Source organism: Capsicum annuum, chromosome 4 (genome assembly GCF_002878395.1).
Source record: "Capsicum annuum cultivar UCD-10X-F1 chromosome 4, UCD10Xv1.1, whole genome shotgun sequence".
Taxonomy (NCBI): Eukaryota; Viridiplantae; Streptophyta; class Magnoliopsida; order Solanales; family Solanaceae; genus Capsicum; species Capsicum annuum.
Window position 1 is genome coordinate 36538450 of NC_061114.1, and position 14255 is coordinate 36552704.

The following is a 14255-nucleotide window of genomic DNA, read 5'->3' on the forward strand; positions in this document are numbered from 1 at the left end:
CAGGCAATTATGAGAGAAAAGATTATTAAAAGGCTTAAAGCTGAATTTTTATTCATTATTCATTATTCTGTATTATTTAGAGAGAGGAGAATAGTGGCTTAGGATGGACAAACGTTTCTTCTCTCTTACTTTCACTATTCGCACACCAAGATCGTCTTCTAATTTTGTTATGATGAATATATTTAAGATGATTTTTGTTTTATTCATGAGTAGCTAAGATTATTAGTTAGGGTTATAGAAGCCTTGTAGAATACAATCTATTACTTTGGGTTTTGAATTCATTATGCATTGACTTGTTTATATCATACCCTCTTCGCTTATCTTGAATTCTCGTGGTTGCAAACATAGAGGATGTGCCTCAAAACACAACTTGTTCAAAACAAAGGTTGTTGCTCGGAAAAGAGAGTAGTGATAAGAAAATAGGATTACCAACCCCTATTTCATAAGTTAATGCCTTAGCAGGATTAACTACTTGGAGATTTTGTATTGTTTTTGGTAAATGTTTTTTATTCGAGAGAACTAAAGTGAAATAGTCCTTGATGGTTGAGAAACACTAGGATTATGTTATTTAATACAATACGTTTCTCTGTAAACACGATGCATGTATGAATTCGTAAAACCCATAGTTAGAAAGTATTGAAAACTACAAGGTGGATATAACCTTAGCTTGCTATTTCTCTGAATTTGAATACTACTACACATATTTCATCTTGTTAAACTGAAACCATTAATATGTGAGCTGAACCAAATCCCCTCTATTTATTTTATGGAAACTAACGATTAAAAGTCAACTAATCTGCATAAAACTTAATTAGCATCATATTCCCTGTGGGATTCGACCCCAACCTAGTTGGGTTATCTATTTGACAACAACCGCTTACTCTCTCGTAAGAGAGGTGTAATTTGAGAGTTATCAGAACTATTTGGCGTATTGAGTTGGTTTGGAATTTTATCCTACTTGCTTGAATTCAAACTTGTAAATATTTGTTTAGTTTTTTTATTTTATATTTTTTTTAATTTTTATTTTTCTCACCCCTTTCTTGCGATGTCAGCCTGAATAGATGGTTTTTTGAGTGATGACAATTCTTTGGATGATTCTTATTATAATTGTGGTGGACCATAATTTGAGACTTACTGTCCAAATTTTCCTGAAAGTGCATGGACTAAACCTTCACAATATAATCCGAATACTGTCCCACATACTGTAACTTGGTGTTTGGCTTGAGGTCAAAGTGATCATACTGAATATATGTGTGTTGTCACGATTCAAGCAAATAAATCGATTAAATAAATTTTAGAGAATCAAGAACAGCTGTGGGCAGAGTTAAAGGTGTTACCACTCCCACCATGTTTATAGTGGCTAAACAAAGAAGAATGTGAGGAGGACATAAGCCAATTTAAGGAGAAAATTCAAGAATCGCAATCACTCAATTGTCATCTTGATCCCGAGACAGACATTGAGAAGGTGAATAAAAGTGAGTATTTAGTAGATAGTGTAAATTTTGTAGTAGAATTAGTTGGGCCTCACTCGAAGCATTTTTCCATATTATGTTTATATGATTTATTGCCTATGGAATCATATAAAATACTGGAAGAGTGTGAAGATAAGTATTAATATTCGTGTATTCTTGAATTTACACTGGATAAGCAACATAAAAGCACACCTCACTTGAAGGCCGAGTGGTTTGTCATGCATCATCCATTAATCGGTTCATCAATCTCTATACCACCTCTATATGATCGAGGCAAAAAGATGGATGCAATGTTGGGGCTGAAATTCATATACTCAAGGTGGAGGAAAAAGTTGATTGGGTCGTGCTGCGACACTAAATTAGGTACTTCTTGGGAGGCAACCTAAGTTAAGTAGGTTTTATTTTCATTTTTTTAGTTTTTATTTCACTTAGTTTTAGTTTTAGGTTGAGTCACAGGTTAATGGGAAGTCTGAGTGCCATAAAGTTGAGCTTGAAGCATGGCAAATAATGAGTGTGGGGTCCCACGAATCTCCTTTATGTGAAGATGCTCCTAGCTAGGCCTAGAGGCCTCAAGGAATATTTCTATTTCTTACTTTTAATTTCACTTTGGGGACAAAGTAGATTTTTAAGTTTGGAGTGGGGAAATTCTCAAATTTTGGATCAATTTTAAAAAAATATTAGGTTAGGAATAAGTGAGATATTCTTGTTGGTGCTATTTTTTAGTGAGGTTGTTAGTAAAAGCATGTTGAATAAGTGAATTGCTATTTTGAGACTCTTAGGCTCAAGTTTGTGACTCCAGTTTTGTGGCTTAATTTTGAATTTATATTATTGTTTGGTTGAGAGTCTATGATAATCCTATTGATTTGAGCATGTGACATGTGCATGTGATGTATTTTGTATATTTCTTGTTTCATGAGATATCTAGAACTTGTCTGATATGTGTGTGAAGCGAAATAAAGGGTGTGGATTTAGGCATTTCTTTGATAGCCTTGTTTTATACATTCTTTTTGTCCTACTCTTTGTGCATTATCCTAGTTAACCCCTCATTGAGTCTTTAGCTTATTTTCTTTGGTAACGACATAAGTATGTTAATCCTTTCTTTGGTAGACCATAGTTTGATCCAAAAAGCTCCTAAGTACTTTAATTGAAAAAAATTGAATTTAAGATTGGAGTTTGATAAATTGAAGAAGGAAAAGGTAAAATTGATTTCCCAAGGTAATAGTTATAGGTGTATAATTGATGTGTGGTGGATGGATGTGATATAATTTATGCTGTAAATATTGCCATGATTGTGAAAAAAGAAAAAGAAAAATTGATTCATGTGGAATTAAACTATGTGTCCACCAAGTGTTTGTGAAAATTCTTAAAAGAGATAGGGCAAAAATAAAAGATATGGGTAGACATAAGTGGTGTAATTTTATTGTTGGGGATTGGTTTTAGATGTTTAATGTAGTGTATTAAAGCGCTTGGAGAGGTCAGTCACTATTCTTGGCAAAAATAGTTCCTACCCGTCCCTTATCCTACATTACTACCCGAAAAAGTCCTAATTTATCCTAAGTTCATCATTCCAATATTAATGGAGCATTAGGGCAAGCCTATGGTTCATTAAGTGTAACTTGTTAATTCTTTGTGAGAGTCAGCGTAATTTGATTCTTGTACCCATTACGTTATAAATTGCATCTTTGTTAGAGATTATGGGTAACTCTCTTGTTCTGAGGGGCACATGTTTGATGAATGTGGGTGATTTGTATGATGTCATTGAAGTAATAAGCATGATTTTGCCAACTAGGTGAGCCAATTCTTGAGTCTAGGATGTTTTGGAGTAGTGTTCTTGAGCTTTCAATTGTGTATAACATATTTAGTGTTGTAAACTTGCATTCTTGTATTCACTGTAGTGCTAACTTGAGTGTATTGCATGTAGTAGAAGTGTGGAGTCTCTTCAGCTCATGGTGTTTATAGTTAATAATTGTTCGAGGACGAACATGGCTTTAAGTGTGGGGTGGTGATGTTGGGTGAATTTATGAATTCTAGTGCTACTATTCTAGCTTATTTAGCCTTGTTTTGAGGATGATTATTATGCTATATGTTTTAATTATGATATAAATGAGCAATTATGTGTCCAAGTATGTGTTCACAATGTTTAATGGTGTTTCCACACAAGTTTTGATTCAATTCGGCCCTTTAGAGTTCAACCGAGAAAACTAGTGTGACTAGCTTGATATAGGTATTTTTCTAGTCTATTGTGTTGGGTTCTAATTTATTTTAATGAGTTAATATGGTTGTTATTATGTGTTTATATGCTAAACAACTTATTTATAATGTTCAAGGGTCAATTGGATCAAGAAAAGAGTGAAAACAATGAGTTAAAGCTCAATGTAAATTTAGCCTATGCTTAGCTTGTGTTTCTAGTTTATCGGTGAGGATATTGTGTTGTTTTGAGCTCTTAATTGATGTTTTTAATGATTTATGATGCTTGGTAAATGGATTATTATGATATATTAAGGATATACAAGCTTCAAATCAAGTGTAAACAACTCAAAAAGGCTCAGAATGCTCAACAAAAGTACAAGACGCAAGTTGGACCCCTGAAAAGTATTGGGTAAGTGTGGACTTTACAGGTGGCCAATGGAGGATTTCAAAATACCACTAAATTTAGAAGAGTCCTAAAGTTTTGGAAATATGGTGCGTGTAGCTTAATTTTGGGGTTAATGAGGCCCCGCAATGTGTTGAAATCGCGAATAGCTACTGAAATTTCTACTGATTTTTTGACAATTGTGAATTTGCATGTCTCCGCATCATACTGATGCCCAAAATCAGGATAACTCTGCCCAGCTGAAGTAAAATAGCGTGGAAACCCAATCCAAGTCGGTTTATGACTTGCATACTAGAAATATAACGTCCCAAACTCCGTTTTAATCATCTTGGGACCTCTTGGAAATCCTAGATCAACGCGGAACATCTTGAACTTATTCCAAACACCAGTTTACTTCTTTTTGGGATCTGAGCTTGTAATTCAATTTTCAATCCTTTGATCTAGTTGTGGGAAATTCTTATTGTACTTGGAGGAGGATCAACTTTGGATTTCATCTTTTGTAAGTTCAATTCTTTTGAATTATGAATTCAATCGTTGTTATCTCTTTCTATCTTATGAACAGCTAAAACCCACAACTAGGGTTATGGGATCTATGACTATTCTTTCATTGATTTAGTGGTTGGTTAAGGTTCTTGTGATTATGGGAACATCTTGATAATTATTTTGTATTAATTATTTTCTGTTGGTTGCAAACAATAAGCTTTTCTTACTGTTTATTTTCTTGAGATAAGAAATCAACCCTAGTAAGAAGTGAATTATCAACCAGGATTTGGGAAGGTTAAGTACTCATCTAATGATTAATGCTGTAACAAGATTGATCAACTTTAGATAAAATTAGAATGACTTCTTAAGTTCGAGAGAATTAGGGAGTTCAACATCTAGGTAGGTTGAGAAAAACTTAGATAGACTGTAGAAACTGATAACCTGGTGTATCCCACAAGTTATGAGAACCCAATGCCACAACTATTATTTAAAGGGGATTAATAATCATAGTGATCGCCACCCTAGTTTATTCTTTATCATTGATTTGAACTATTGAAATTTTGTGTTTGAGTTCTGAAGCAAGGCACAACTTTAACATTTGTTTGATCATTGAAAACCCTGTTTTATCATTTCGTGTCATTTGTGTGAATTTAACTTGTAGCTTTTGTTTTAAATAAGTTTAATATCCACTCACATTGTTCCCTATGGATTCGACCCCGACTCCAAATTTTGGTAAATATATTGACGATGACCACCTTGCAGTAAATTGAGCGTTATAAAAAATAGTGCCGTTGCCGGGGAACAATTTGGCATAGAGAGTTGGTTTGGAATTTTAGCCTACTTTCTTGAATTCAAACTTGTAAATATTTGTTTAGTTTTTTTATTTTTTATTTTCTTTTATTTTTATTTTTCTCACACCTTTATTGAGATGTCAGCCTAGATAGATGGTTTTTTGAGTGATGATGATTCTTGTGACGATTCTTATTATTATTGTGGGGGACCTTATTGTAATACTCCAAAAAAAATCCAAAACAATATTAGAGCCATGTACCAAGATCATGCATAGTACATCATGGTTATTTTATAGTTTTATGATTAAGTTAGATGTATATTAAGGCTTCAAATAACTCCCAGCTATCAGACGAATCAAAACATTCCTTACGGACTGAATTCTTGAGAAGGATATTGATATATTCAACTTCAAATGAGAATATCTCTCATTATACTTGAAATTTTTGAGCTCATGACCTTTCAACAGATAGATAATTGAATTATCTTTCCAACGATACCAATTTTGCCTAAATCTGATATCGGAGGAAAAAGTTATTCCTATTTTACTCCAGCATGCCAGGCTGGAAATAGTGTGACGACATTCGTGGTAGTTTACCACATTTGTGACGCCCTATCACGAAGTTCGTCAGCCTTAGGTAGAAACCAGCTCCTAAGTGACAGCATTCATGGTAGCTTACCATATTTGTGACGCCCTATCACGAAGGTCGTCAGCCTTAGGAAGAAACCAGCTCCTAAGTGATGACATTCGTGGTAGCTTACCACATTTTTGATGCCTTGTCACAAATGTCATCAGCTATTATTTTCAGCAACTGGGAATTTAATTCATAAGGGTATTTTAGTCTTTTCCCTTTCACTTTCAATGACTTATAACCCTAAAGAGGCATAATTTTTCCCATTTTTCTTCATTTAAGTAACTAAAAAACCCTCTCTTATGCTCTTAACCACAAGATTAGGGTTTCCATCAAAATCATCTCTCAAAAGCAAGATTCAAGCCTTTTTCCAAGATAATCAAGAATTAAGTTTCCCAATCCAAGAACTCTCCAGCAAATCATCAAGGTTTCCTTTCTAAGGTATGCGTAGTGTTCATCTATGGATCCAATCGGTTCATAGAGCTCAAGAACCATGTTTTAAATACTATTTTATGCACTTTTGGTGGTGATATGAGCATGTACATGTTGATGATTGTTGTTTAAGTTTCAAGATGATATCTAGCCGTGTTTTCATGGCATATATATGCTTGTTAGTTGAAAACTATGAACCTTAGATGGTGTAAAATGGTACAAGTTATGAAACACACCTATACCTTAAAGATTGCATGCAAGGTGTTCGATAAAATGCTTAGGATGCTAGAAATTTATGTTTATATGGTTCCATGATGTCTAAATGAAAAGTCCATGTTAGCTATATACTTTAATATGAATTCCATGTTTTTCATATGTTTCTATTGTTGTGGCATGAAGCATGTATGGTAATGGAGATATACAATATGCACATGAAATATAGCTATGCACTCCCTACCATGCTTAATATGTTGAGGAACTACATGATGTATAATATCCTCTATTTATGATAATGTGAATTGTGGACATTGTGGACTCCAATCTTATGTTCAAGTAAGTCATGTTGTGTCAGTTTCCTTCCATTGAGCCCTGGGGGTATTCATACCCGAAAACTATAGCTGTGTTCCTAGAGCCATGTCATGTTATCATGATATTCTCAGTCAAGCCATGATCTATAGAATCCAGTCAGTCATATGACTCAAGAAAATCCAGTAACCTCAGTAAATCTCAGTAGTTCAGTAATCTCAATGATCTAGTACTCAGTAGTATCTGTAACATTAGTATTCAAAGTCAATCTCAGTAACTTCAGTACTCTTAATTAGTCCTCAAAACTCATTATATTGCATCCATCATCGGAATCCAGTAAACTCAGTTTTAGCTCCGCTTAACAATACAACTAGTATCAGTTCAGTTAATCAGTATCAGTTCAACAAATCAGTTCAGTTAAGTTAGTTAGTTCAGCCCAGTTATTCAGTTCAGTGTATTTCAGATGGGAATAGGATTCAGCACCGAGGGAACCTAGGGATGGGGGCTAACCGCTAGAATAGTACTGAGATCCCTAGAAGAAATCCCTAAGTTCTAGAATTATATAGCCAGTATAGGTATGAGATGTCACCCGTTAGATAGGACTGACATACTCAGGGGTTACCCGTTAACACATTTATATGTATAGGACTGATCCCAGGAGTCACCCACTAGATTAGGACTGACTCCATAGAAGATGTCTTTATTGGTGGCACGGTACTGACACCCTTCCAGTCAGGGTACAGATTGGACCCCAGTCAGCTTAGCTTGGGGCATGTCGGTTAGATGAGCACATCCCACCATTTCAGTTATAGATTCAGGACTGTCAGATACAGTTAACACAGCTTAGTAGTACAAATTCAGTACAGTTAGATACAGTCAATGCATATCATTATAAATAGACTTCAAGATCACCCATTACCTAGGACTAATCTCAACTATGATAAATCAGCATCAGAATCATTAGATTTAAAGATCACTCGCTAGATAGGACTGATCTCAGACTAAGTCAAATCATTCTTATTATCAGTATACTCATGATCACCCGCTAGATAGGACTGATCTCAGATTTAGTCACTCCAAGTATAACGGAACTTAGATAGTTCCATCAGAACTTAGACTATTAGATACAGTCTCTCAGTATCAGATACATCAGTTAGGCTGATATCAGATTTATATCAGTTATATCAGTTTTTTGAACTCATATATCAGTCATATCAATTATCAGAATTCATGATATCAGTATTTAGCTTCAGGACTGTCAGACACAGTCAACCAGGCTAGTTCTTTATAATTCGAACTGTCAAAAATAGTCATTCATCTATTCAGTATCTCTGTACCAGTACACTCATGTTGTCAGTATTCAGACTCAGTAGTCAGTGTCTCCATAAGTTTAGTTACAGTTATGTATACATGTATGTATTCTTACTTTTATAATTAGTTAGCATTGTTCATGTATATAACCCTTTGCATTTAGCCTACCTCACTCGTATACTCAGTACATTCAGACGTACTGATGCATTTACGCAATGGTGCTTTCTCTTATGTTACACGATAGGTTCAGAGGCACGAGCTCCAGATCAGTAGTAGCATTATAGCGCTCAGAGTTTGTAGTGAGTCCTTCTCATTCGATGATGATATGATTATTGCTACATTTACTATTTAGTTGCTCGATGGAGTTAGTTGGAGACATGTTCCTTCAACTCCTTATTCAGTTCAGTTAGAGTCTTTCAGACTAGATGTCAGATTAGATATTCAAATCTCATTATTTTTAGTATTTGTGACTAGTTTTAGTGTTGTTATACCTTTTTCAAACATTTTGTTATCAGACATTTATTCAGTTCGAACCTTATGGCCTTTCATGTTCACGTTTCTGCATTTTATGATATATTATGCAATATATAGGTACAAATATCAGTCATGGGTTAGCTTGTGTTCCTTCAGGGTCATGAGTACTGTGTTACATTCCGGTTTAGAAAATAGGGGTGTTACACTTATTTTGAGACTTACTATATAGATTTACCTGGAAATGCGTGGACTGGACCTTTACAATATGATTCAGATAATGTCCTACATACTGTAACTTGGTGTTTGGCCTGTGGTCAAAGTGATCATATTGAAGATATATATGTTTTCACGATTCAAGCCAAGAAATTGATAAAATGAATTTTAGAGAATCAAGAATAGTTGTGGGCAGAGTTAAAAGAGTTACAACTCCCACCATGTTTATAGTGGCTGGACAAAGTAGAATATGAGGAGGACATAAGCCAATTTGAGGAGAAAACTCAAGAATCATAATCACTCGATTGTCATGTTGATTCTGAGACTGACATTGAGAAGGTGAATAAAAGTGTCTGTAGTAGATAGTGTAAATTTTGAAGTAAAATTTGTTGAGCCTCAATCGAAGCATTTTTCCATATTATGTTTAGATGATGTCTTGTTTGTGGAATCATTTATAATAGTAGAAGAATGTGAACATATCGAACAAGGATCCTATATTCTTGAATTTACACTGGATAAGCAACATAAAAACACACCTCACTTGAAGGTCGAGTGGTTTATCATGCATCATCTATTACTTAATTTATTAATCTCTGTACTACCTCCATATGATCGAGGCCAAAAGATGGATGCGATGTTTGGGGATAAATTCATATCCTTAAGGTGGAGGAAAAATTTGATTGGGTCATGCCGCGATACTAAATTAGGCACTTCTTGGGAGGCAACCCAAGGTAAGTAAGTTTTATTTTCAGTTTTTTTGTTTTTATTTCACATAGTTTTTGTTTTTGGTTGAGTCACAGGTTAATGGGAAGTGTGAGTACCATAAACTTGAGCTTGAAGTATGGCAAATAATGAGTGTGGGGTCCCACGAATCTCCTTTATGTGAAGATGCTCCTGGCTAGGCCTAGAGGCCTCAGGGAATATTTCTATTTCTTACTTTTAATTTCACTTTGGGGACAAAGTAGATTTTTGAGTGTGGGGTGGGGAAATTCTCAAATTTTGGCTCAATTTTTATGTGATATATTCTTGTTGGTGCTATTTTTTATTACATGATGCAAGTGGGTTTGTTAGTAAAAGCGTGTTTAATGAGTGAATTGCTATTTTGAGACTCTTAGGCTTAAGTTTGTGACTCCAGTTTTGTGGCTTAAGTTTTAATTTATGTTATTGTTTGGTTGAGAGTTTATGATGATCCTATTGAGTTGAGCATGAGCCATGTGCGTGTGAGGTATTTTGTATATTCTTTTTTGCATGTGATGTCTAGAACTTTCTTGGTGTGTGTATGAAGATAAATAAAGAGTGTGGGTTTAGGAGATGATTTAGGCATTTCTTTGATAGCCTTGTTTAATACATTCTTTTTGTCCTACCATTTGTGCATTATCCTAGTTAACCCCCCATTGAGCCTTTAACTTATTTTCTTTGGTAACCACATAAGTAGACTAATCCCTTCTTTGATAGACCATAAGTTGATCCAAAAAGCTCCTAAGTGCTTTAATTGGAAAAAAATTGAATTTGAGAAAGGAGTTTGAGAAATTGAAGAAGAAAATGGTGAAATTGATTCCCCAAGGTAATAGTTATAGGTGTATAATTGATGTGTGGTGGATGGATGTTATATAATTTATGCTAAAAATATTTCCATGATTGTGGAAAGAAAAGAAAAATTGATTCTTGTGATTGTAAATGATGTGTCGACCAAGTGTTTGTGAAAATGTTTAAAAGAGATGAGGCAAAAATAAAAGAGATGGGTAGACATAAGTGGTGTAATTTGGTTGCTGGAGATTGGTTTAAAATGTTTAATGTATTGTATTAAAGCGCATAGAGAGGTTAGTTATTCTTCTTGGCCAAAATAGTTCCTTCCCGTCCCTTTGCCTACATTACAACCCGGAAAAGTCCTAATTGATCCTAAGTTCATCATTTTGATATTAGTGGAGCATTACACTAAGGGAAAACCTATAGTTCATTATGTGTAACTTGTGAATTCTTTGTGAGAGTGAGCGTAATTTGATTCTTATACCCATTACGTTATAAATTGCATTATTGTGAGAGATTATGGGTAACTCTCTTGTTCTGAGGGGCACATGTTTGATGAATGTGGGTGATTTGTATGATTTCCTTGATTGATCAAGAAGAATGAGTTGCCAACTAGGTGAGCCAATTCTTGAGGATAGGACATTTTGGAGTAGTGTTCATGAGCTTTCAATTGTGTATCACAGGTTTTGTGTTGTAAACTTGCATTTGTGTAGTCATTGTAGTGCTAGCTTGAGTGTATTGCATGTAGTAGAAGTTTGGAGTCTCTTCAGCTCATGGTGTTTATAGTTAATAATTGTTCGAGGATGAACAAGTCTTTAAGTGTGGGGTGATGATAATGGGTGAACTTATGCATTCTAGTGCTACTATTCTAGCTTATTTAGCCTTTTTTGAGGATGATTATTATGCTATATGTGTTAATAACGATATAAATGAGCAATTATTTTTCCAAGTATGTGTTCACAATGTTTAATGGTGTTTCCACACAAGTTTTGATTCAATTCGACCCTTTAGAGTTCAACCGAGAAAACTAGTGTGACTAGCTTGATCTAGGTATTTTTCTACTCTATTATGTTGAGTTCTAGTGTGTTTTAATGAGTTACTAAAGTTTTTATTATGTGTTTATATGCTAAACAACTTATTTATAATGTTCAAGGGTCAATTGGATCAAGAAAAGAGTGAAAACAATGAGTTAAAGCACAATATAAATTTAGCATGTGCTTAGCTTGTGTTTCTAGTTCATCAGTGAGGATGTTGTGTTGTTTTGAGCTCTTAATTGATGTGTTTAATGAATTATAATTCTTGGTAAATGTATTATGATGACATATTAAGGATATAAAAGCTTCAAATCAAGTGTAAACAACTCAAGAAGGCTCGGAATGGTCAAAAAAGGCACAAGACGCAAGTTGGGCTCCTGAAAAGTATTGGGTGAGTGTAGACTGTACAGGTGGCCCATGGAGGAGTTCAAAATACCCCTTGATTTGTAAGAGTCCAAAGTTTTTTGAAATATGGCGCGTTTAGCTTAATGTGGAGTTTAAGGTGTCCCCGCAACGCGTTGAAATCACGAACAGCTACTGGAATTTGACAGATTTTTTGACAATTGTGAATTTGCATGTCTCCGCATCACGCCGATGCACGAAATCGGGATAACTCCTCCCAGCTGAAGTAAAATAGCATGGAAACCCAATCCAAGTTGGTTTATGACTTGTATACTTTAAGTATAACGTCCCAAACTCCGTTTTAATCATCTTGGGACCTCTTGAAAACCCTAGATCAATGCGGAACATCTTGAACTTATTCCAAAGACCAGTTTACTTCTTTTTGGGATCTGAGCTTGTAATTCAATTTTCAATCCTTTGATCTAGTTGTGGGAAATTCTTATCGTACTTGGAGGAGAATCAACTTTGGATTTCATCTTTTGTAAGTTTAATTGCTTTAAATTATGAATTCAATTGTTGTTATCTCTTTCTATCTTATGAACAATTAAAACCCACAACTAGGGTTGTGGGATCTATGACTATTCTTTCATAGATTTAGTAGTTGGTTACGGTTCTTGTGATTATGGGAACATCTTGATAATTATTTTGTATTAATTATTTTCTATTGGTTGGAAACAATAAGCTTTTCTTACTGTTTATTTTCTTGAGATAAGAAATTAACCCTAGTAAGAAGTGAATTATCAACAAGGATTTGGGGAGGTTAAGTTCTCATCTAATGATTAATGCTGTAACACGATTGATCACCTTGAGATAAAATTAGAATGAATAGAATGACTTCTTAAGTTCGAGAGAATTAGGGAGTTCAACATCTAGGTAGGTTGAGAAACACTTAGATGAACTGTAGAAACTGATTATCTGGTGTTTCCCTCAAGTCATGAGAACCCAATGCCACAACTATTATTTAATGGGGATTAGTAATCATAGTGATCACAACCCTAGTTTATTCTTTATCATTGATTTGAACTATTAAAATTTTGGCTTTGAGTTCTGAATCAAGTTACAACTTTAACATTTGTTTGATCATTGAAAACACCCATTTTATCTTTTCGTGTCATTTATTTGAATTTAACTTATAGCTTCCGTTTCAAATTAGTCTAATTGCCACTCATATTGTTCCCTGTGGATTTGACCCCGACTCCAAAGTTGGGTAAATATATTGACGATGACCGCCTTACACTAAATTGACGTGTAAGTTGAGCGTTATCATTGAGTGAATTTGGAGAATTGAAGGTACATATGCAAGTTGTGATTAAGTTTAAAGTTGGAAAGAAATAAGATAAAATTTCGTGTGATGTGGTGCAAATGCAAGCTTCTCACCTCTTGATTGTGCAACCATAGAAATATGATAGAGATATTAATCATAATAGTCGCACCAATCAGTATTCCTTTAACTATAAAAGGTCATAAGCATGTTCTACATCCTATGACACCTACACAACTTTGTGACATATACCATAAGTTGAGGGAGTTATAAAAGATGGGCAAGGGTATGGATGCTAGTAGCGAGTCAAGGGTGCCATGGATGATAGTGAAGGGAAAGGTAGTGCTAAAGTGAAAGAGAAAGTGGTCCTTTTGTCAAATTTTAAGAAGATTAAGGATGAATTGGAGGAGAGGCATCCTGTAGTCCTTCTAATGCACAAGGATTATTTTTTGCTAACTGATAATCTATTTTCTTCTCTTTCTAGTTCTATTTCTTCTCTTTTGCAAGGCTATAAAGATGTGTTTCCCTCAAAATTTTTGAAAGGATTCTCCTATAAGGGAAATTGAGCATCAAACTAATTTTATCTTGGGTCCCAATTGCCAAACAAGCTAGCTTACAGATTCAATCTAGAAGACACCAAGGAACTACAAAGGCAAGTAGATGGAATCCTTAAGAAAGAAGTAGTGTGGGAGAGTATGAGTTTGCATGCAGCTCCAATGACTTTGGTTCACAAAAAGGATGTCACTTGGCATATTTATATGGATTTTCGAGCAATAAACAAAATAATGGTAAGGTATCGCCATTACATTCCTTAACTTAATAACATTCTTGAAGAGTTGAGTGGCTCTTTCATATTCTTTAAGATAGATCTTAGTAATGGTTACCATCAAATTTTTATGAAACTCATGGATGAGTGGAAAACAACATTCATGACAAAATTTGGTTTCTATTAATGGTTGGTGATGCCTTTTGGCCTTACCAATGCTCCTTGTACTTTTATGTATTTGATGAATCATGTAATGAAACCTTTTCTTGGTAAATTTATGGTGTTGTACTTTGATGGTGTGTTGGTGTATAGTAAGACATTGGATGAGCATGTTGACTATT